This window comes from Aphelocoma coerulescens, chromosome 5 (assembly GCF_041296385.1).
Source record: "Aphelocoma coerulescens isolate FSJ_1873_10779 chromosome 5, UR_Acoe_1.0, whole genome shotgun sequence".
NCBI classification, from domain to species: Eukaryota; Metazoa; Chordata; class Aves; order Passeriformes; family Corvidae; genus Aphelocoma; species Aphelocoma coerulescens.
Window position 1 is genome coordinate 14,289,666 of NC_091019.1, and position 23,298 is coordinate 14,312,963.

Here is a 23,298-nt window from a genome sequence, read left to right on the forward strand (position 1 = left end):
TGATGAGGATGGTAATGCATTGAATGGTTTTATTGGGGCACGGAATTTAATCCTTTTAGCCTTTATACAGAAAGTACAAAGCTTGACAGGGTTATTAGTGAAGTATTAATGAAATCCACCAAACTATGCAGATGTCTGCAAAGTATAACATACAAAACAGTAGAGTTAATTTTTGAAGTTCTCGGGAAGATAGTGCTGTGAAAGAGAAGGCTAAATGGGCAATGGCAAACAAAATTAAAGGCTCTGTGGCTTAGAGACAGACAACATCTCACTTCACTACATCTAGCAGATTTTTGACCATCGCTTCCCAAATGAGTAAGTCTGGCCTATCAAGTGGGATGATAAAAAGAGATGGATGCTGGATCTAGTAATTTTAATTACCTGGATTTGTTCCATTGAAATGTGGTTGCCAGGATATTGTTGCCTGAGTTATATAGAAGACATGCAGATGCTATATTCTTGCTTGTACAGAGGATGAAAACATTTTTGCAAAGTTTTCCCATTTGAACATTTCTCATGCAATTCAAAAATCCTGTTTAATAGGCATATCCATACTTGAAGCGTTGCATTATCTCCGCTTCATAACGTGAACAGAGAAGTTACTCGGGATGTGAGGAATCCATCTTAGATGAAAGAAACAAGAGAGACTTCAGTAAGGTAAGAGATTGAATTTGAGACGGATATTTTCCTTTAATTTCTGGTTTTATACTTGTATAAATCAGTGTGTTCAGATCAACTGAGCATACTGCTCCACCAGTCTCACTTTTATAGGCTAATATCGGATTATAAAAGGACTAACTTGGAGTAGGATAATTCAGGCTGCTTATTCAGATGTCTTGCCTTGCAAGAGTACATAAAAACATGGCCCCTGCTCGCCATAGGCTGGAGTGTGACATATCAGTACTAAAGCAGCACTAGCCCAGCAAAGGCAGCACAGAGCTAATTAAATTATTGTAATGCCCAGACTGTCTTCAATATCTCACTTAAAGATGGCTTAGCTCTATTTGTTGTAGAGCATTAGGACTGCACAGGTTTAGAGGAGGACTTTTTAAAAAGTCAGTTAATGACTTTTGAGTTTGTAGGGAAAAGAATAAAGTGGTTCCTGCAGGATAAACATGCAGTTATCCCAGAAAAAACAGCACATGGGTTCAAAAGCTAATAGGCTTTAAAAAGAACCATCTTAATTCTTCAGTTTAGTTCTTCCTTCCCTTTCTTAAAATTGCATATATAGATTATTTGAATGTAGAACATGTCTGGGTTTCTTTAATCATCTCTGAATGATCAGAAAGGGCATAAAACAAATCTTCAGGGCAGATAATGTTTGTTTTAGGGGATACACATTTGGGTCTGATTTCAGTGATTTTAGATTTTCCCTGGCTTGTAATTAATTCTCATGTTGCTGAAGGCTTTTTGGGGTGTTGTTTCTGGTTTTGTTTTGGTTTTTTTTTTCCTTTCCTTAAATGTTTCATCAGCAAAACATTCCATAATTGTGTTTGCTAAATATTTTAACTTGTATTAACATATCACACTTCCTAATAACTTCAGGTCCTTTCCTGAGAACAATGTTTGCTTAACATTCCTCCTTTGCAATCGTCATTCTACCATGGATTTGCAAACAACCCTTCTTCCCCACTTCTTGTTCCTGTGCCTTGCAAGAGTTAAATTCTTCTAATGGTCAGAAGAATTGCTCTAAAGTTCCTGTGACTTGGCTAAGAAGTAACATCTATCAGCCTTGGTGACAGCACGGGTGACAGCTCCCAGTTTCCTGTCTGATTACAATTAAGTTTTACTGAAGATTTTATCCACCCACTTTAAAGAAGTTGTTTAGCAAAAAATATTTTTTAAAAAAGTACTTGTTATACCACATCTTAATTAATTTATAAGAACAGTATTCCTGACAAAGTATTAGAAAGCTTCCTCATAAGAGCAAAGCATATGGAATGCTGTGGATTGTAGGTTGGTCTAGATAAGAAGAGGAGCAGAACATGAAAACTATAAGTAAAATCTTACAATTTTTATTTCTCTGCAGCTGGATAGAGTCCCAGTCACCCATTATATAACTAAATTTACTCATGATGACAAATGTTACCAACATGTCCAAGCAAACTAAGGTGCACACAAAAGGCAAGGCAATTTTACCACACTGAGAAGGGACACAAGGTAGTCTGTGGTAAGCACACCTGATATAGGATTATATTTTGTCCAAGGGCATCATTAGATTTCTGACTGAAGTGTTAAAAATTGGATAGTAAAATGTCAATTAACTGTTAAGTCACTCTTTGAAGGAAAATAATCCTAAGCTTTATCTGAGAAAATCCTGGAACTTTTCAAATAGTGCTTCTATTTTGTTAAATTCTCTTGTTTACATGGCACTGATCTGGTAAGGGAATAATTTTGTTTTTCTATAGTGCAAGCATAGTTTGGTTTTAATCATGAAGAAGTTTACATATTTTCCTTCTTGGCCTGAGAAATAAATTGGAATTCCCTGTATGTTTTAGCAAACAATAGATACTTGGACAAGGTTCCTCACAATTTAATGCTTATAAGGCTTTAAACATACGCTCTGCTTTCAAATTGTTCCATAAATGTGATCACACACTTGCTGCTCAGGCTTTTGTTAGGCTCCTGAGCCCACAGGGCTTGCCTGCAGTCAGTTTCCAAGGATTTTGGTATGCACTGACACGCTTTCCTCTTTTGGCTCTGTCATTTTCCCTCTGCTGCTGCTTCACAGTAGTAGAAATCTAAATCCCAGCTGTTTGGAAACATCCTAAATGTTTGGGGTTTGTCTTGTTTGAGGACAAGTAACTGACTAAGAGATTCCTCACATTACTCTATAGATACTTTGTTTCAAGGCTACAGTTCAAATCTTCCAAAAATGATAGACTACAAGAAACAATAGTTTTCAGGGAGTCTTAAAACAACATGAAGCTTTATTTAATGACAGGAAAAATACCCAATTTCAACTACAACAACAAAAAAAGCTTCCTTTTCCTGTGTCTTCTCTCATTTGCCTGACACAGTCTGGGGGTTGAAAGATGTTCATGAATCTGTCATTATTTTTGTCTTCTAAACTATGAAGTTCATCCAACTTAGTACAATTTATACTGACTAGGTTTTCGCTGCTCACCTTGCCTGTTTCTTATTGTTTTCCTTTTTCCAGCTTTGGGAAGCTTGTGCTAGTCTCATCTTTGTTTCTGTGGATTCAGTCATGACTAATGACTTCTTCCCAAGGGACTCCATCTCCTTTTTTTCCTCCTGTTTAAGGATGACTCCCAGACACCATCCCTAAGAAGGATAATAGTAGCAGCTCTTTCTAACTCTGGCCAATATTCTTAATACTCTATTTTTGCAGTCAGAGCAGTAGAGAAATTTCAGCCTTCTCCAATGTTCCTAGCTTGGTGAATATATCTACTCTAGTAGCAGAAAAAAGCCCCTTGTTCTGTGAATCCAGCAATTTTCATAGTGATACTATTGTACAAACTCTTAATATGCACATATACATATAACAATTCCCAAAATTATTACCTATTCCATTGACTTCCACTTAAGTTGCATGTGTACACATGGTTTGTGGTGAAAAATTCAACATCAGTCCAGTTGGATTCCTGTTGGTAAGATGGCTTAGTGCCACAAATCAAAGGAATGCTGATAGAATTTCATATGTAAGATTCAAATCAGTACACTGACTTTTGCAGTTTTTCTTGCCTCCTCCTGATGTCAGGTCATTTAACAATTTAATCACCTAACCACTTGTGTAAACAACTGTTTGTTACCTCTTTTATATGATGGTGAGCTTCTTTCCTGTGAAGAGCAGCAGCCTTTGCATAGAGAGCTTAAAAACCTATTTATATAGCTTTATCTAGCTCTATTTAATGCATCCTTATCAAAGGAAAAGGATGAAGTTATTCTGAGCATTGACTTAGCTGTATCTATTTACTGATGTCTATAGATTGTAAAACTGTATGGTGTTTGTCCATGCTCATTTAAGATTTGAATGTCTAAATTTTTAAGATGACAGGCTGATACTATGAGATTTTGCATCTTAACTTTTTATAATTGCCTGATATAAAATAGTTGTGCATATTCTCTACTCCAGCTGAAATAACTTCTCTGTATTGAGTTGTCCTATTGACTGAATTGCTTCCAATTCATGCTGATCTTTCCCAATTATTTTCTTTTTGGTGAAGGTTTTCAGAGCTTTGTTTCAGTTGGATGTAAACTCAGTCACTGTAAGAAACCATGCATGAAAAGAGAAACCTAAATTAAAGGGGTTTTTAAAATGTATTTTGGGCTACAAAATGTCCAAAGTGAAACACATTTGAATCTATTGGGAAAAACATATTAGCCAGACGCAGCATTCCATTTTTCTTTTCCAAAGAAAGTAAAACAGGGGTAGCTGTGTAATCAAATACCAATAAACATTTTGATGTGATCAGACTTTGAGGAGAAGATAAGAAAACACAACAATCCAGAACAGATTCATGGGTACAAGGCTTAGCAGCCCTGCTAGTTTTTAAAGACTAAAACTGGAATAAAACCAAGTAAGTGTAAGAAATGGAAATGTAAAGAGCATGTCTTTGAATAAAACAGAATGAGCATAGTAGTTTGGGGGATTTTTAGGAGGCGTCAAAGTAGGATAAAAAGCGAGTTTTAAATTATCAGAAAGTACTAGGCAACTGTGCATTTCCCCAGAGAGGGATCAAATGCCAGAGTGAACAAGCAGCACTTTGAAGCCCAGGATTTCAATGTGCTGTCTGAGCAGCTTTTTATGGGGTTCTCTGGACCACAATTTAAAAAATGATAATTGCTTTTATTCAAAATTGCAACTGCATGGTTTTCCAAGAGGACTAAGAATTCCAAGGAAGGGATTGCTAACTTAGTGGCCATTTTAAACAAAAAATCAGCAGCTTCCCTCAAAGAACACATAATTGAATTGCATTGTACCCTAGCCAGGCTTCAGAGAGAAGGGAAAACAGAAACCAGGAGTTTTAAGATTTGACTGACAAGTTGATTTTGAACAGGATGCAGGCAGCTAGGAAAAGGACATGGCTTTTCTGGAAAAAAGAGACAGCACCTAAACCACTGTGAAGTCATGTGATTAACTCAGAAACAGTGGAAGCATTTCTAGGGAAAAGGAATGCTGACAGTCATTTTTCCTAACTGAAGCAATCCTCTGCAAATGCAACCAGTGCTGTCAGTCAAGAGAGCATGATGAAGCAATGCTGAATAGTTTCCTTCTTTCCCCTGGTAAAAGCTATGCAGCTTCTTCTAGGGAAACCATTCATCTGGGAAAATCTTCTTCACTGTCATGTCCATCACTGTGTGGAGGAATGGAGCATGGGTTTTTGTCCATGCTGTGTTTACATTCCTTATAGTTCAATGCTCAGGGGTTCTGAGCACGTGCTTGTGGGTGAATCCCACTTAGGGTGGAAGGAAGCAGCTTTAGAAGCCAAGCTGCTGCCAGCAGTTCTCATCCTTCTGATAAAAGCCCAGATGTTCTAATGAACATCTGTGGGACAGAAGGTAAAAAGTGGAGGGACTTACAACCTGCCATGTTTGATCTTTGTTATAAAAGTAGAACAGCTGTTTCCATTCTGTTCCAACCTCAGTGGAGGGAGAAGGAGGGAACGCGAACTCTCTGCCATCCTGGGACTGCAGGAGTATTGGGGCATCTGTTAACATTGGTATCTTACTCTACAACATCCAGCTGGAGCAGAATAATATGGCACTCTCAGATGCAGCAGTTATAAATCACACTGGCAATTTCTTCTCTTGCTAAACTTCACTACAGCGGCAGCATCAGAATGTAAAATGACTGGATTCAAGGCTAATTAACTTCTTTAATGTTTAGTCAAGCTCTCAGTTCAAGGATCACCACATCTCACCCAGGTTACAGGATTCTCAAACATTATTTATATCTCTAAATAATATTGGAGTTGTTTAGGTTTTGTCTTGGATTTTTTTTTTCTGTTATGGTAGTAGGCGAAAGAAAGGTCTGAAGCTGTTGTGGATGAAGATTCTCTGTTTTAAACAAAGCAAATACTATCTCAAAAAGCAGAATCACTTGCTCTGGTGATTACAACACAGAACTGATGAGTGTTTCATTGCCTTGTTGCAGTATGACTTGATTCAACTTGGAATACACACTTCCTACTAATGGCATGTCAGTCCCTCATTTTGTCTATGCTGTGTTCAGAATATCACAAGGTGACATTAATTTTTATGTAAATATATATATAGGCTAGGGTATCTGTTTATTTGATTTTTTGGTGTTGAATTTCTTTGTATAAGACTGCTGTTAAGCTTAAATTTTCTTTTAAAAGAACAGCTTTTTTAATTCTATGAATAAGTCTATGAAAAATAGAAAATATTGGTTACAATTAAAACAAACAAAATTCCCTGATTTTGCTGGCATTTTTGAACAACATACATCTTTTAAAACTAGGAGATTCACCTTGAGGAGAATCTTAGGAAGAGAACATCCAGAAAAATAGGTCACTGGCTTCTCATTAATAAACACCCACCGGGAAAATATGATCAGAGTGAAGTACAGGAACAAATGTAAAGAGGAGGTTTTAGGCTTTAGATCTGAGGTGAAAAAGAGACAATCTAGTTCAGAGGGAAGGATGAAAAAGGGAGTGTGGAAGGAGCAGGTAGAGAAAACATAATTTTAGTGTCTCATGTTGATAATGGTATATCTTTCCAACAAATCATAAAACTGTGTTTTAGGCAGTTCTGGAGGCATGGCAGAAATGCTTTAAGGGCTATCTGGCAAAATTTCCCACTGAAATGCATCCTGTTAAACAGTGGTAAGGAACGAAGCACCAACAGCTACTTCTGTGTGAAGCTACAAAATGTAAAATGAATTATTCTATTAATCCCAGCTTTGCAAAGGTTCAAGGCAGACAAACATTTAGCTACATGCATATGGTGATACTGACTGTGCATAATCAATTCATGTTGTTTTCTGAAACTGCAAAACTCTTCACATGTGCTCACTAGAAATGTGTTATTTGAGACTTTTTAAAAAATTAAAAATTGGATACTTCCAAAGGGACAAGCAAAAATTGTGGTTGTAGTTCCAAATTCAATCCTTTTTCTGTAGAACATCAAGTAGCTTCTTTAAAATGTTCTTAAAATGTTCTTATATATATTCAGTATATATAACAAATTAAGGATCACACTTCTGGCGTATCTCAAATATCTGAAACTGCAAAGGTGCACTGTTAAAATTCAAAGTGACAGACAATTTTATCTACAGAAATTCCTACTGATACTATGTTTTTTTCCTTTTTAAAATGTACTACCTTAAAATCCTGCAATGTCCCATCCAATGAACCCATCCAATGAACCCTGCAACAGTCTGGCAGCAGCAGTCATCCAGTCAACAAAAATGTATGATAAAGCTTTTCTCTAAAATTCTACTGGTAAAGGTTTCTATCTGTATTTTGGGAAACTTTAGAATAAATGGCAGCATAAAATTGCAGCATTGAAAGTAAGTATTAAAATCAGTCTCTGATCAGGATTTATACTTATCTTTATTTTTTGCTGTAGGAATGGAGGCCACTTACAGTGTACCTAATAAAATCTTCCCACATTGCTTCCTCAGAAATTTATTTTTACCAAGTGGTAAATGTACCCTTCACCCGGAAAATAATTCTTCAAATCTAGGGCTGTTAATTGAGTCTGCAAACATTCTGGATCAGTATGAGTAGGGGATATGCTGGTATCAAGTTTCACTTGAGATTAGCAACTTTTAATGATGAATTCAGCAAGGGAATGCCATCTTAAATCCTTAAAAAATGTCTGTCTTGCATCCTTTTCCTAGAAATCATAAGTATATTCTTGCAATATTTTAATTTCTCTTGCACTAGACTGGAATATGGCAGGAAGTCCAAATTCAATATGAATTCTGTGGTCAGGAAGAAATATAACATTTACTGGTTTGGCCTAGATTAATGTGCAGTACCAGTCTCCTTCACTTGTGCTTCAGATTACCAGAGTATGCTATTATATGTCTGTACATCCATGTGGAAGGAGAAGCCTACAATCCTTTGGAATTCTCTTAATTCTTCCTTTCTGTGTAATTTCCCACAACCAAGGTGAGATGCAGCTTAGTCATAGTAATTATTAACCTCTTCAGCTTTCTAAGAAGATTCCCAGAAAAGTAATTTTAAAACTTAATCCGTTCTCTTTTTCTGGAATCCTGCTATTATAGACTCCATTTTAACCCCTCACCCCCACCACCCCCAAAATCAAAACAGAAAATGAGCTCTGATGGGAGAAGCTCTGTATGGATGATTATTTACCCAATGGCTATGACTGTGTCAAATCTTCTGGAATATTTTCTTTGTTTCAACTTTTCTTCTTTTTTTTCTCTTCCCTCCCCCGCCCCCCGCCCCTTCCCCCTTCCAATATAAAAACTACCAGTGCTTTTCTTTTTTTTAATTGGATGATCTTCCCAGAAGGTTTTTCCCTGGAACACAGGACAATCATCTAACAAGGTATTTGAAGTATTGCTTGTAGGCATGCTAAGGTTTCAATTGGTATTAACAGAAACTAAAGCTCAACCTCAGAAAACAGTTAATTAGACTAAGTGAAATGCATCCATGACCTTGGAAGACTCTATGTGTGCTAAAAAATACTTGATATATTTAGCTTCTTGGCAGGCTAGGTTTTAAGGGCATGGAAACAGAGTAGCTTCCTTGCCCACAAAGGTTTAAATTTCTGATACTATTTTGCTTTCCCGTAAGTTATTATAAACATCCTAATTTGGTGCTTTATTGGAACCTCGTTTTTAAAACCACTTTCTTAAAGGGAGGAGAAAAAAGAAAGACATGAATATGGGAAAAGAAAATATAATGATTGCTGTAAATGCTTTGAGTAATATTTGTCCAGAAGGACTTGGGCATTTAAACTGTGTTTGTCAGTTTGGATCATTTTATTGATCATCTGGCAATGAAAGCTGGAAAGCAGATTGACATTTTGTTTCTTGGCCCCTGCCTGTTTCTCATATAGAGATTATTAGCTGGCTATTCTGGGACTGAGGAAAACATTAGCTTTCTATAAATAAAATGACTCGTGGCTTGATGAGGAGGGGTTTTGCAGGCACTTTGAGTCCTTCACCCTAAAGTCTCACATCTTTCCATGTAACATGCACTGGTTTACAGGATCATCTGTACCTCAAATATGACACCAAAGCAAACTTTATTTCTGTTGTTGTCAATAGAGATGTTTTCTTTAAGATGACTGGGCTCTAGCAAACCTCTCCATACCTCTTTCTGCAGGCTCTGCAACTGCATGTTCTTTATTTTAGCATTTCTGATTCATGGGAAGAGCTCTTCTGCTGGAGCAAATTGGAAGCAAATTCCCTGCCATTCAGAAGACTCATCTAGAAAAGTTGCTGCATAAACATAATTAAAAGTTAATAAAGTTTTGTTACATTTTTGCATAAATGATCGAACATAGCTGGCTGGCAAAGTGAATATTGGCTAATACCACCCTTTTGATCCAGCACACGTTTTAGTTCAGTTTTTGGGGTTGCATTAAGGATTCAATATTCTGCAGAATGAGTCCCAGATGGGAAAATCTTATTGCATGTTTTGCCTTGGATTTTTTTTTGGTTTAATGTATTAGCTTACCAGAACTGTTCTTGGTTTGGTTTTTTTTTTTTTCCTCTTGTCTGGATGAAGCTGGCAGATAAGAATTGCATACATAAATGAGATTTGCATAATGGGTGCCAGCAGATGAGATAATGTGACTTCACTTTTGTGTGCACTTTGATGGTAGCAACATATAAGCCAGAAAACCCATTGAAAATACAAATCTGATGCAGGACTAAATATTTAAATTTGAAAAAATGTTCTGTGCAGGAAAACAAAGGGACACACCACAACTTTGGCATAAACTTTAACTCAGCTAACTAGTTCTTCCATGCAGTTGAGAAATAAGATGATGAGAATAATTCAATAATCAAAATTGTCAATGCTCGTAGTTATTTGTGAGGTGGACCTGAGATGGACAGAGATGCCTTCTAGGTGTGATGCAACTGAAGTTTTAACTGATAAAAATACTTTAGAGATGCTTTTAAAATGGAACATGAAAACTCGTGTCCAAGAACTCCAGTTTTAAGTGCAAATGTTATCACTTCTGCTGCAAATTTTCAGCCTGTCTGATGAATAATCTTTATACTTTAGCCACTGGATAAAAAGTAGAGCATGTAATTGTGACTTGCCATTATGGATGGCTATTAAATATGCACAGGAAGGATAATAAACAACATTTTAATGTGAAGTATCTTTAAGTCCTGAAGCATAAAATCTTCAATAGTAATAATAATAATAATATTAATAACAACAACAACAATAATAATGATAATAATAAAAAGTAAATCTTAATAAATATGAGAATTCTCAAAAGCTCAAATGAAGATACCTTCAACTATTTCTACACAAATATTCTGTTTGAGTTAAAGTTCTTATCTCCCAGACTGCCCAGTTAAAGCCAAAACTAGAAAAAACAAAGATTGTGGCAAGATCACTTTTCTGCTGTTGCTCAGACAAAGCTTGTGCTTGAAAATGGTTGTGCTCCAAAAATGAAATTCATGTACGAATCTTACCTTTGCTTCAGCCTGAGAGGCAGAACTCTCCATTGCTTCAGTATGGCAAGGATTTTAGTGCTTGTCATTAGTGCTGGTTTTCATCTCCTCAAAGGCACAAGTAAAAATCTTTGAACGTGAGGAGCCCAACCCATGAAACTTAACGTTGCTACCTTAAATTTGCTACTCCTGCACTGCTGCTTTCATAGGTCACAGAGCTGTGAAAATCAAGAAAACTGGAAGTTAACTGGTGGGATGGGGGCACACACATCCCATAATCACCAAGCCATATGTAACTGCAGAAAACTGCATCTAGCTACTCTGAAATACTTCAGAATACTTATAAAAAATGATTTCATGCTATCCCAGGAGTATACAATACTCTAATACTGGCAACATAAATATGTTGTGTTATTGGGGAGTGGCCAGCCATCTGTATTAGAATGTTTTTTAAAAAAAAGGTATCATCAGATCTTAAAAAACAAACCAAACAAATGATTTTATATGGTACATGTTACTATGCCTTCTTTATAGAATTTTAACAATCTAGTGAAGATAATTAAATTTTAGTTGCTGATACATCCTCATTCAATAATTTAGATTTTAGCTAGCAGCTTTCACCTGTGTTTGGCCTGAAATCATTCACATTAAACAAATCTCTGGGCAAAGGATCTGCCAAAGCTATAGAACAGAATATACAGAGCAGTTTCAGGAGCAGAAGACTGAGGGAAGCTTTGTTTTCCACCTCTTGTGAGTACCTCCAGGATCCTTCTGTGTCCCATAAATCCTACCTAGACAGCAGGGGTCATGTTTGTGTGGTGCAAGTGGAGGGGCCAAACAAAACAAAACTGAAAGTCTGCCACTATAGGTTCTCCCCAAAGTAGGGGCAGTAGCTTAAATCTGCTTTACAAGCACTGGTTTCATCAGCTCTCTGGGAACTTGAAAATATTGTGAGGCTTTCGTTACTTTAACAAATTTTGGCTAAATTTGGCCAAGAGTGGTTGTAGGATGCTAGACCAATAAACAAGCAACTTCAGCAAAAAGTTTTATTTCCCAGAGGACAATAATGCTAAAAGACAGTAAACAACTTCTTCTTGCCCAAACTGGGCTCAAAGCAGTTGTTGCTCTGAAAGGGATGAAAGCAGATTTAACAGAAACACAACTTCTGTTGTAGACAAATGAAACATTTGACACTTGCAGCCTAAAAATTCTGAGGTAATAAAACTGAAAAATGATGAATTACAGATGAGAGTAAAAATTCTGTAGCTGCAGTTAGCTGGATGGAAGAATGAAACCATGCTGAGTCACGAGAGGCTATTTCAGAACTTGAGTTTGTGGGTAATGAAGTAGTAATTCAAGAAGATGAAAGGAAAGGAGGTATGCTAAAATGCTTTGTCAGAGTCAGTAATGATGTAAAGGACTGTAAGTGGACAAAGGACATCACTACCTGAAAAGATACTGGAAAAACCTAGCTACTCCCATTATGTGGGGAACAAGCTTAAACACAAATGTTAGAGAAGGTTTTCAGAACCATTTTTTTACTATGTTGATTTTTGGAACTAAGAATGCCTTAAGTGCAGATTAACAGACTTTCTAATACAAGCTGGAATCTGACGTGGCACCAAGACCAGGACTGTGCTACGTTTCCATCAACGCATCTTTGCCCACTTCTCCTACAAGCCATGCATCAGTCCCCTATGGGCTGTGCTTTCCAAGTCAAATAATGAAATCCTTACTTTCTTTTGTCTGATCTGTTTCTGCCTTACTGCTCTTATCAGCCACTGTCAAAAGGAAGTTAATTTAGTATAGTTTGCTGCTTTCTCTTAAAACAGCCCTAATATATCCCCTCAAAACTTACTACCCAATACTTTTATATGCAATCTGCTGCATTTTTTTAGCATTACCCACCTTCTTTTTTCTTGTCTCTACTTCAGTTGTGAAGGGATTTTTGGACAGGGTTTGGCTTTCTTACATTTCAGAACTTCCCAGCACCTGGCATTAGAGAATTCTCCATTAGGATCTGTAAATGTAACTGTAATATTCATAAATAAATAGTCTGAAGTAGCTAAAGGGCTGAAGTAAAATCTCTGTCAATTTTAGAGCTGAGAGCTCTGAATCACATGCATGTGATTCCTCTGTAGGTACCTGAATGTACTGTGGTAAATGTTTTGGGTTTCTTTTCCGTCTTCAAGCCTCATTTGTAGCTACATTCTCTCATGGGATACGAGCAAATTCTGTGGACTTCATTGGGAATTATTCCTACTCTGCAAGTGGAGAGCAGAGCCCATGACTGGACTGAAGCCAGCGTTCTTTAGAAGTTCACATGCCTTCTATTTGCTCTCTAATTTAGTCTCCTTCTGACCAAACAAAGGGAGGGGGAGAGGAATGAAAAATAGTAGCATCTGTGTCAGTAAAAAATTTGAAGAGTTAACATAACATGATGTAAACTGTTTCATCTGTTCTTCCTACTTGCCTATTTTAATCAGAAATTAGTAAGTAGAGCTTATATTCACTGAACTTGAAGAATGCTAATGGGATGTCTGCATCATGTTGTACCCAGAGTACTTATGCCAGAACAGGAAAGCCTTTAATTCTGTAATTCTCTGAGGCAAGAAAAGCTTTCTGAAGAGTTACTTTAAATTTAAACTCTCATTCTAATGTTAGGCAGCCTGTTGGATCTCCGAGTTAAAAATTGCTTCAGCTTTAGTTACTAGAGCCAGATGTAACATTGACCTTAAATGGTAAAAGCTCCCAAGAGTGAAAGAGAGGCTGGCCCGAGGGGAAAAAGAGGAATAACTGAAGTTTTAGGTAAGTAATCTCTATAACCAGGAATAAGCTCTTTTTCAGCCGTGAAACAGAACGGAACCATATTTCCTCCTTAAAGGTACAGTACCTTGTTGTTATGATAACGAGGAGCTGGTTCTTTACCTCTTCTCCCCCATCCTCTTCAAATTCTACCTCTTTGTCAGATTTTAGCTGCTTAAAAACTGGGTGTAGTCAATAAAATCTCGTTCTTCTTGCAAACTGGTTGGGGCTATACAAGAATGAAAAAGAAAAAGCTGTGTTAATTATACTGAGACCTGATTAATAAAGGTACGTAGTCAGTAATTCGAGGCAACCTGATTCACAGATACTGTCATCTGTATTGTGCTAAGTCAGAGAGAGTCTTAGTTAGGATCAATACATGTTACAGAGAAACAGATAAGTTTTCTCTCTCTCTCTCTTTTTTTTTTTTTAATTGTATGACTTTCCTTCCCTCATGCTTTTAACAATGCTGGAGGGGTTCATGTTGGTGGATTACCTACTTGTCTGGAACTTATCTTTTAAAAAGGCATTTCCAGAGCCATTTCTTTATACAGTCTGTGTTTGGGTTTAATCCTGTTAGATGTAAATTAAGACCACAAAGTTGTGTTTAATTGAAATGCTGTACAGAGAAAATCAAACATCTTCAAATGTTAAAACATGTTTCCTTTAGTATAGAAAAATCTCATTATTTGGTTTTCCTGATATTTTGGTTTTCGGTTTTATCTATGCTATTTGGGAGGTACCCTGCACTAAAGTGTATTTCATTTTCTTGGCAAATTAAAACACATTTTTGTCTTACTAATGTGTATGTTAAGGTCTTTTGCTCCAGACAGCAGGATGTAAACAACATGAAAGAATGAGGTCAGTGCAAGGAAGTGATAGCTGAAATTGAAGACTTAGGTTTCTGTTACTAACTCACATTAGTAACAACTTGTGTTAGTGAGTTGATTTTTCAAATCTGCATAGCACGACTTCAGCTGGTGAAAAATTCTCTGCAATCAGTAGTGAATTTCCATCTCTGCAGAGTGATTAGAGCATAGTGTTTAGTTTCTGCTATACAAAGATTGGATGAATTCAGAGTTCTGAGTGTAGACAGTGTTCTTGTGAGTGCTGACAGTTACTGCACTTATATTTCATATGGTAGGTGTTGTGTACTCTTTAGTGAAAGTTTACTTCATCCAACTTCAAGAGACTGTGATAAATGAATCTTACTTGTTAAAGCATTTCAGACCTTGTTGCAAAACTTGTAATAGCTTTCCTTTTATTTTTCTCTGGACTATCATTAGTGAACACCTCAGTACTTTAAGATTACACTTCTAGCTGACCTTCATGTTTTAAATCAACAATTACATCCCAGATCAACAATTATACCCCACTTGGAGCTTAATAATCAAATGATACAACTCATAGAAATCTAAGTTTATTAAAATAGTGGAAATTAAGAATCAGTCCAGTATATTACATGCTGAATACTGAGGGTCCTTGCTCATATAATATTCTTGTATTTCTGGCCTCCAAAGACCCTTGTTCTGATTTGTTGGTCTTGAATGCGTTACTTTACTTGTGATGTTTTATGCAACCCTTCAGCTTGTGCAAGGATGTATAACTTTAGATGGTATTCTAGAAGGTGCTTAAGTTTCCATAACTTATTTTTAACAGTGCATAAGGGCTGGAATAACTAGTCTGTGTCTAACTCATCCAAGTCTGAACCAAGTATATATTTCTAATATATGATATAGCACTTCAACAGCTATTGTTCTTATTCCATACAATTCTTTTTTATTTTGTAACTTATAATATATAATAAAGTACCTATGTGTAAATTGTTCTTCAGTAAAGATATTATGATGACAAAAGTGTAATTTAATAAAAAATGTACAAGTTGCTTATTTGTGCATAGTGAATATTGTGTTAACATCAGCGCTGATAAGTACCTAGGATTTTAATTGTATTTAACTTTTAGAAATCCATCTGCTTCACATTCTTCTGGATTAAGTTCTAAATTGTCTGTGGACATGAAACCTGTACACCTCCCTACCTCCTATATTTTTATATGTCAGGGTCAGTTTTCATAACTATAGTCCTATTTATCTGGGACCAAAACACTGGAAATTAAGAATTATCTAACAGCCAGATTCATAACTCCAGTGTTTAGCCCCAGCCTCTTCCATCCTCTTTTCAATCAGTCTGCTTCCTGACAGCTTTTCAGGATAGTTTGGTGTCAAATAACTTTTTGAAAAGTTACTTAAGACAGACTATGGCAAGTGAGGTATAGGGAGTTGGTACTGGGAGAGACCGATGTGAAAGCTTCTCCTTTCAAGGGTTGACATATATGTTCATCACACAGAGTTCTTCTGCCTCATCTATTTGCTGTTCTTAGAGAAGAGTGTAAGTCCAGGAAAAAGATGCATCAAATGGCTTGTGAGTAGAAGGGGAAAGAAAATCCTTGCTGTTTCAAGGTTTGTGGGCTGTTTAAAGGTCTGGGGGATTTGTGGGCAGAGAGATCTCTTCACTGTCTTAACTTGCAGCCTTCCTGTAAACTAAGCAGAAGAATTTCCTTGTGCTGTGCTCTCTGTGCTTCCTTTGAAAAGTGGGTCAAAGAGATGTTTTGGATCTCAGTATCACTGACAGAAAGGAAATCTGAGTGGGTGATGGATCTCTGTAGGCTTCTAAACTAGTGACTCAAGACATGAATTACTGCTTATGTGTAGAGCTGTTGTGGAGAGCTAAGACTGTGACTGTTATGGTAGTGCTTTGAAATAATAACTCAGTTTCCCTCCCTGGAAAGTAGGTCCTAAGGATTCTGAAAAGGAGAGGGGTTTGTTATTTAGAGCAAGAGGGTCTGTAACCCCAGGTTTTGATGGAGAGTTTGGGCTCTAACAGCATCTCTGGATTTAATCCTCTAATCTACATAGGTAGATGTAATGGGTATTTTGCTTTTTATTTCTGTTCCTTTAGGTTAATTTCAATGTGTCTATCGTTAGTTTTAAAATCTCAAAAAATAATTTGAGAATTAAATTTTACTTAGGAATTGCCAAATTTATTAAATATCTAAAAGATTGAAACAACAAAACCAATACCAAAGTCCACACACCCCCCTATTTCATAGCTGAAATTGAGAATGCCTTACCATCTGCTAGAACTTTCACCTGTCCTTAAAACGTGCAAAACACAAAGTCTTTAGGTATCACAAGTAATCAGGGACCTGTAGACATCTGTAGAGATCTGTGGGTTTGGACAAGTAAGGCCTGTAGAATATGATCTTTCTTTATGCCAACGCAAATTGCAGGGAGAGGGGAGGATGAGAGGAGCAGGGAGGGAAGCATGCAAACCTACCAGCTGATGTAAGTCAAGTGAATCTGTAAACCTGAAAGTCTTTTCCCCAGCTAAAACCTATTCTGTTGTGTTTTGTCATGGTGCACATTCATACTTTAGAACCGCTGCTGTCCCCTAATTTACATGTAAATATGCCTGGTGATTGTCCCAAGAGAGCTGCTATCTCTTGGCTCTAAAACACAGTCCGCTGGACTAGTTACTGTGATTTGTGCAAAGAGCAAAGGGGTTGAAAAGTTGATACAACAAACAGTGCTGGTGGGGAAAGCCTTTTATGTAGGAGTTGCACACTCTTTTCTTACCCATTGTAATGAGTTGCATCCTGGAAATGAATGCATGATAGAAATTCTGGGCTGGCGGGGCAAGTACAGCAATTGCTTTGGGGTAGGGACTTGCCTTCTGAGTAAAATTATTGCTGTTTATATAATTCTGCAGAATGTTTTGTAAGGCTGAAGTTATACATGGGGAATTTGGCTCCGAGCCTTTGCTTTTCAAATCATCAGCAAAGTTTCCATTGCCAGTTGAGGCACTTAGTGAGTACCACAAAGGTAAAGACTCTGTCAGTTGGGACAGTCCAAGTAGAAGAAGCAGGTCTATTTTCACCCATCTTGTTTTGGACTTAATTTGTACTAACAAATTACAAGATCTGCAAAATGATGTATTTTTCTGAAATTTTGAAAAAGAAAAATCCTCTATTTCATTTTTAAATATTCTTCGAGTTTCTCTGAGATGTCTCTTTTAGAAGGAGGTGCATTTATGCAGGTAGTGGAATATAATAAGGTCTCATATATCAATTGATGTTTCCTGTTAAAACTTCCAAACTTGTGCTGAACTGTGCTGTAACTGCTGAACAGAAAAATTAAAATTAAAGTGTCTGGCCATAAGTTGAAGGAGAGCTTGTGGAGAGGAAGGGAAATAATTTGACAATGTATGAAAATTGCTTCCCAATTTCAGTTGCTGTATCTCCCAACTTTTTCTTTATAAGTAGCAAATGAAAGTGTCTGACCTCTGGGCTCGTGAAAATACAGTAACATGATTAGGGGCCTAGTTGGAGTGGGGGTGGAGTTTGTCCCAGGAGGAGGTGCTAAGTCAGGCTGATGTTCTACACATCACCTCAGACTGGAAAAGCCTTGGAAGCAAACCTATCCATTGTGCCTGGATCCCTTATGCCAGTGTAGTGGTGTCCATCATCCAGACTTCTCTGAGGGCCGTTGCAGTTTAAAACTTACTCCTATTCTTTGACAGATACAGTTATCAGCATTGCTCTAAAAGCTGGTTTTAGTAAGTGCAATAGTCCGTGGAGCAGACTGTCATAAACCAAGCAGATTTATCATAATTCCCAAGTATCTTAGGAATCTGAAGCAAGATTAGGAAAGCTAGAAAACTACTCAATGCATTAAGTAAAAATATCTGTAAGGGACAGGAGGAAGAATTTGTGGGATATATTCTAAAACCTCAGCATGTAAAACTCAGTTTTTATCTGCATGTTGAGCTTTTGGGATCTGTTTGAAATCTCTTCTGCATTAAACACAGCATTAAAATGTCCCTTCCAAAACTCATATATTATGTGCTAATGGAGTAGAGTCACTGGAGTATTAACAACCTTGTACCCTTATAAGAAGCTCTTGATATTTCCTGTTGGATTAATTTTTTTGAAAGACTTTGACATTTCTTGTTTAACAGATTTTAAATGTTTTCCTTGGTAAAATGGCAGACATCAATCATCTCACTCTCTACAAGGCTGACATAAAGTTGTAACAGAAAGGTGAATAATACCTAAAGATCCCTCAGGAAATCTGTCCCTGTTGCTGTTTGATATTTCCCTGTCTAGTAATGTGTTCAGAAATTTAAATACAGAGTGGTGATTTTACCAATCACTTTAGAAATTATGCAAAAATTAAGGACCCAGAGGAAAAATACTGCACACAAGAAAAGTAGCCTGGGCTACATTGGGAGGAGTATGGCCAGCAGGTTGAGAGAGGTGATCCTGCCCCTCTACTCAGCCATACCTGGAGTGCTGTGTCCAGTTCTGGGCTCCTCAGTACAAGAAAAGCAAGGAGCTACTGGAGAGGGTCCAGCAGAGGCCACAAAAATCATGAGGGGTGTGGAGCATCTCTCTAATGAGGAAAGACTGCAGGAGCTGGGCCTGGTTAGTCCAGAGAAGAGAAGAAAGACTGAGAGGGGATCTCATTAATGCTTATAAATATCTCAAAGGCAGGTGCCAAGAGGATGGTGCCAGACTCTTCAGTGGTGCCCAGTGACAGGATGAGGAACAATGGCCATAAACTGAAACACAGGAAGTTCCACCTCAACATGAGAAAGAGCTTCTTTACATTGAGGGTGTCAGAGCACTGGGACAGGCTTTCCAGTGAGATCGTGGAGTCTCTCTGGATACATTCAAAACCCACCTGAATGTGTGCCTGTGTCACTGCTTCAGTTGACTCTGCTTTGGTTGGGAGGTTGGACTGGATGATCTCCAGAGATCCCTCCTAGCCCTAATTATTCTGTGATTCTTATTATGAAAATGATGAGTTGTATTTCCTTAAACCATCTAGCAGGTCAAACTCCCTTCTTGTAAATCACTGTTGCTGTTTGGATTGTGTGGAGCTTTGCTCATGTGCATGAGCTAAGTGTCTGTCTCAGCGGATTTTGATCCCTCCTGGGAATCTGGCTCCGCTTAATATGAAGACAATTTCCCCTTTTCTGTTTCTTAATAGGCAAAGATCAGAGTTGATGGACATTTTTCCCTTCAGAGCAGGACTTGGTGAATTTCTTGTACAGCTTTTTACAAAACAGGCACAGATCCACCAAGTTTTTCACCTGATTTTATTCTGAGGTAGTAGTTGCTGATATGCTTTGTCAGAACAAAGTCTCTTAAACTCACAACAAAAACCTTGCAACTCGCGATATATCTTACACTCACCTGTCAGGTTATATGATTCAGAAATTGTGAAGCTGGGAGGTTTTTGCTTCCTTTTGAAGGTGGGGTACTGTACAATCATCCTGTGTACTTATCTTCTGAGCATCTGCTTGGAAAATAAAACAACGTGCCATTTTGACATCCAAGAAAGTGCTATAAAAAGTCTGTTGCTATGTTTAAATGCCTACACTCCGTTGCTATAGCAATAAAAATATCAGAAATGATGTACGAATTGCCACAGTGCATTACCAGTCCTTTCCTGGACAGGGAGATTGTGGGACTGAGAATGTGACCGAGGTGCTCAGTGTATTGGAGATCAGAGTTGCCCCATAGTTCCAGGTGCCCTGTGGTGTCACCTGAGAGCAGAATATGTCCTAAGTGTGTGAATCCCAAAGCGGCTGGGTCAAACGGGACAGTTGGATCCATACTTAATTCTGTTGCTTCTTCATGACTTACATGTTGAATATTTAGACCAAGTTCCCATTTCTCTGCAAGACAAGCTGCTGAAAATGTTGACCTTTCTCTAAATTCCTTCAGTCCCATGATAGCAAGTGTGAAAATCAGTTTACAGACTGTATCAGCCTGTGTAGATTTTTCCTCCCTGTAATATCACAGTGGTCAGTGTGAAATGCCCTTGTTCCTGAGGCAGTTATGGGAACCCTGCTATTCAAAAGAAAAGAAATGAAATAGTAGCTAATGGAATCTTTAACATCTCTCTGGGGCTCAAAGCCTTGAACATTCAGTTGCTTCTCAAAGAGAGCAGGAAATTCAACTTCCTCCATAAAACATAGCGAGCAGAGGAAGGCATGTTATTTTGGCAACTGTAAGTTTGGTTATGGAATTGAATTATTTCCTCAGAAATTTCTATGGCGTGTTCTCTTGTCTCCCGAGGAGTGTTAGAGGAAAGACTTGGAGAAATTGGAGCCTTGTTTGACAGCAAAATAACTGGTTCTCTTTATTCCAGTTAGCTTGAAGAATCCTCAAGGTTCAGATGAGGTTGGCTCAAATTGCAGAACAGGGTGCAGGTCAGTATGCATATGCTGATCCATAGCAATCACATAATTGTTTCAAGTATTTTCTTTAACATACTCTTAGAAGTCCAGTTGAGAGGTCTGATATCAAGAATGTATCAGTGGTAGAAATACATATTTTAAATTTTTGTTTCAGCTGTTAGTTATTGATTAATGCTCTCATTCAAGGGTGTTATAAACATGTAAATGAAGTGATTCTTAGAGGCAACTATGATACCCTGTAGTTTGAAGGCACACTTAAATTATGCAGTACCTCCAAGTACCTTTGGGCTTTTTTATTTTTGTAAAAAGACTGAATAAACTACTGCCATGTACATGGATCATAGCTTTTCTCAAAATAAGGGTTGCAATGTTACATACATAGTTGCACCCCTCTCATTTCTACTAGCTTGTATTTGCAATCTCATTACAGTATTTTTCTATAATGAATCTTGAACATATTTGGGATTTAATTGTAATGTTTCAATTTTGGTTTTAAGTACTGAAAAATGTGACAATTTGTGGCTTTACAGCTGCACAAACTCCCATGAGTGTGGAAGCGTTTCTCTCTCTAAACCTCTATGGGGATTCTTTGTTTACTTTCCTTCTCAGCTCTTCCACAAGGAGCACTGGACAATCACCTGAGTTTATCCTTAAACAAAAATGTCAACAGCACTGACTGTGGGTTTGGTTTGTTGGTTGTTGATTGGTTTCAGGTATTTTTTTACAGATCTAATAGGGGAGTCCAAATGTTAGAGCCATAAATATTTATTGATACTTGTTTATTCAAGTCCTGTGTAATTAAAATTCCAAAGGTTATCCTTTTGTGTCAAGCTAGGGAGATGCTTCTGTGGCTGCACATAACGTGCCTGTAAAACCAGCACATCTGTGCTTCATTTACAATATTGTAGCTTTTACTTTTGAGAATATGTGGTCACATGAATAACCTAATTGGGGAAAGGGAGAAGAGAACAGAGGAGATGTGTGGAACTTAAAAACTGTTGCTTTTATTTTTCATGACACTGTCAAATACTTGAAACAAAGAGACCTGATTTCCCTTAGTACTGTGTCTATAACGCCCTCACCACAGTTGTTACGACATCAGTTTATTCTATATTTCTAAGATATCCTTTATAGTCTCTATTTCGGATGCTGTACATCTGAACTTGCATCTGCCGTGGAAATACAAACTGCCTGATATCTGCCAGCTTCTGCATCAGCTTGGCTTAAAACTCATCACCAGCTTATGGTAGTGCAGGGGGAGGAGGGAGAGCTGAACAGACAACATAGCCACGTAAGTTTTTTTCTAGAGAAAAAGTATTATATGGCTAATGATGAGACATGTTTCTCATTATATGTTGTCCACTTCTTTAAGTGTTAGCTATGCATTTATTCTTTCAAAAATCTATTTTTGGTATTGTTTTCCTTGGAATAAAAATTATGCTGCTTTTCTGGTTGTCAGCCAACTGTCTTTTCCCCTTCTTCCCTGCCCTCCCTTCATTCCCCCCCAGTACCCTTTGAACTTGTCCAACTTGTTGAATTTGGCAGGAGAGGACTGCAGAAGCATTATGCTCCTACGAGTGAAAATCAGTGGTGTGGTAAGAGAGGAGAGACCCAGCTTAGTGCTGCTAAGAGTAAAGGCTCCACTGTGAGCTGAAATTATCACTGATTCTGCTTGATCTGCCAGCTGGCAACCTGGCATGTGCAAAGCTTAAAACCAGGCACAGCAAATGCTGTCTCTTGGGTCTCCAGACTGGCAGGAGACTAGGAGACAACTAAGCTTGCTGTGAGGGAGATAAGACACAAAATCATCAAAATAAAATACCCAAAGAACAGGTTTTGATAATTCAGCTGCTTAGAAACAGCTTATTTCTTAATGTAGGGAGACACAGGTTACAAAATGCTCTATTTGTGCACTGCTATCTTTATTTTGGAAAAATTTCATAAATGTCTGTGAAACAGATTGTGAAAGCTGCAGGCTGATAACTCCTGTGATTTCACACCAAGTTCTAATAGTTGGTGGCAGTCCATATGTTTGTCTGCTTTCCAAAGTGGAGCAGAGCACTATTCGTTTGTAACACAGACCCTCATCTCTTTTGCAGGTTTTTCCATCAAGGCCGCAATGCCTAAGAGGAAAAGATCTGAGGTTTCTGAAGTCTTTGGGAACAGGCTATAGGCTCTGCTCAGCCTGCTCTTTAGGCATGTCAGTCAGGTTCATGGGAATGTTGTCAGTGGACAGGTTCTTCCCATGGCAAGCAAATGTCAGCCATCTGGCTAGAGGCAGCCATTCTAATTAGACTTTCCTTATGCAACAGATGTTTTGAAGTTCAGCCAGGGAGAGGAAAGTAATACCAGAGACTGCAGCCCTTATCTGCTTTCTGGTCATTTAAAGGAGGCAATTGGGGCTCAGGATTCTCTTCCCTGAAAATTTCCTTGCATCTGAAGCAGTTTCTCCACCAATTATGTCCCTTTGTGTATGTTCAAGGTCATTAGGCGAGCTCTAAGGCTGACAAAACTCCAGGAGTTCCACATCATGGACACTGCTCACTTGAACTCACTACTTTACATACCCTTTAAATCACCTGTCATAGGTTTAGGTGTTTGGGTTTTTAATATATAGCGAAATACTGGCC

At 37.8% G+C, this 23,298-nt stretch overlaps 1 protein-coding gene across 18 annotated transcripts in view; it reads left to right on the forward strand.

Moving 5' to 3' along the window:
* Positions 1–23,298, forward strand: part of IRAG1 (inositol 1,4,5-triphosphate receptor associated 1) — a 98,374-nt gene that overhangs the window by 23,828 nt on the left and 51,248 nt on the right. For 14 of the 18 annotated variants that reach the window (XM_069016725.1, XM_069016720.1, XM_069016719.1 and 11 more), the window contains one exon: positions 544–657. The exons of 1 other annotated variant lie outside the window; for it this stretch is intronic. The gene's annotated coding sequence lies outside the window, so the exon portion shown is untranslated. Of the gene's footprint in view, positions 1–543; positions 658–13,411; positions 13,482–21,940; positions 21,960–23,298 lie in introns of those variants that run through there. 3 more of the 18 variants (XM_069016724.1, XM_069016728.1, XM_069016727.1) reach the window with 3 other exon arrangements.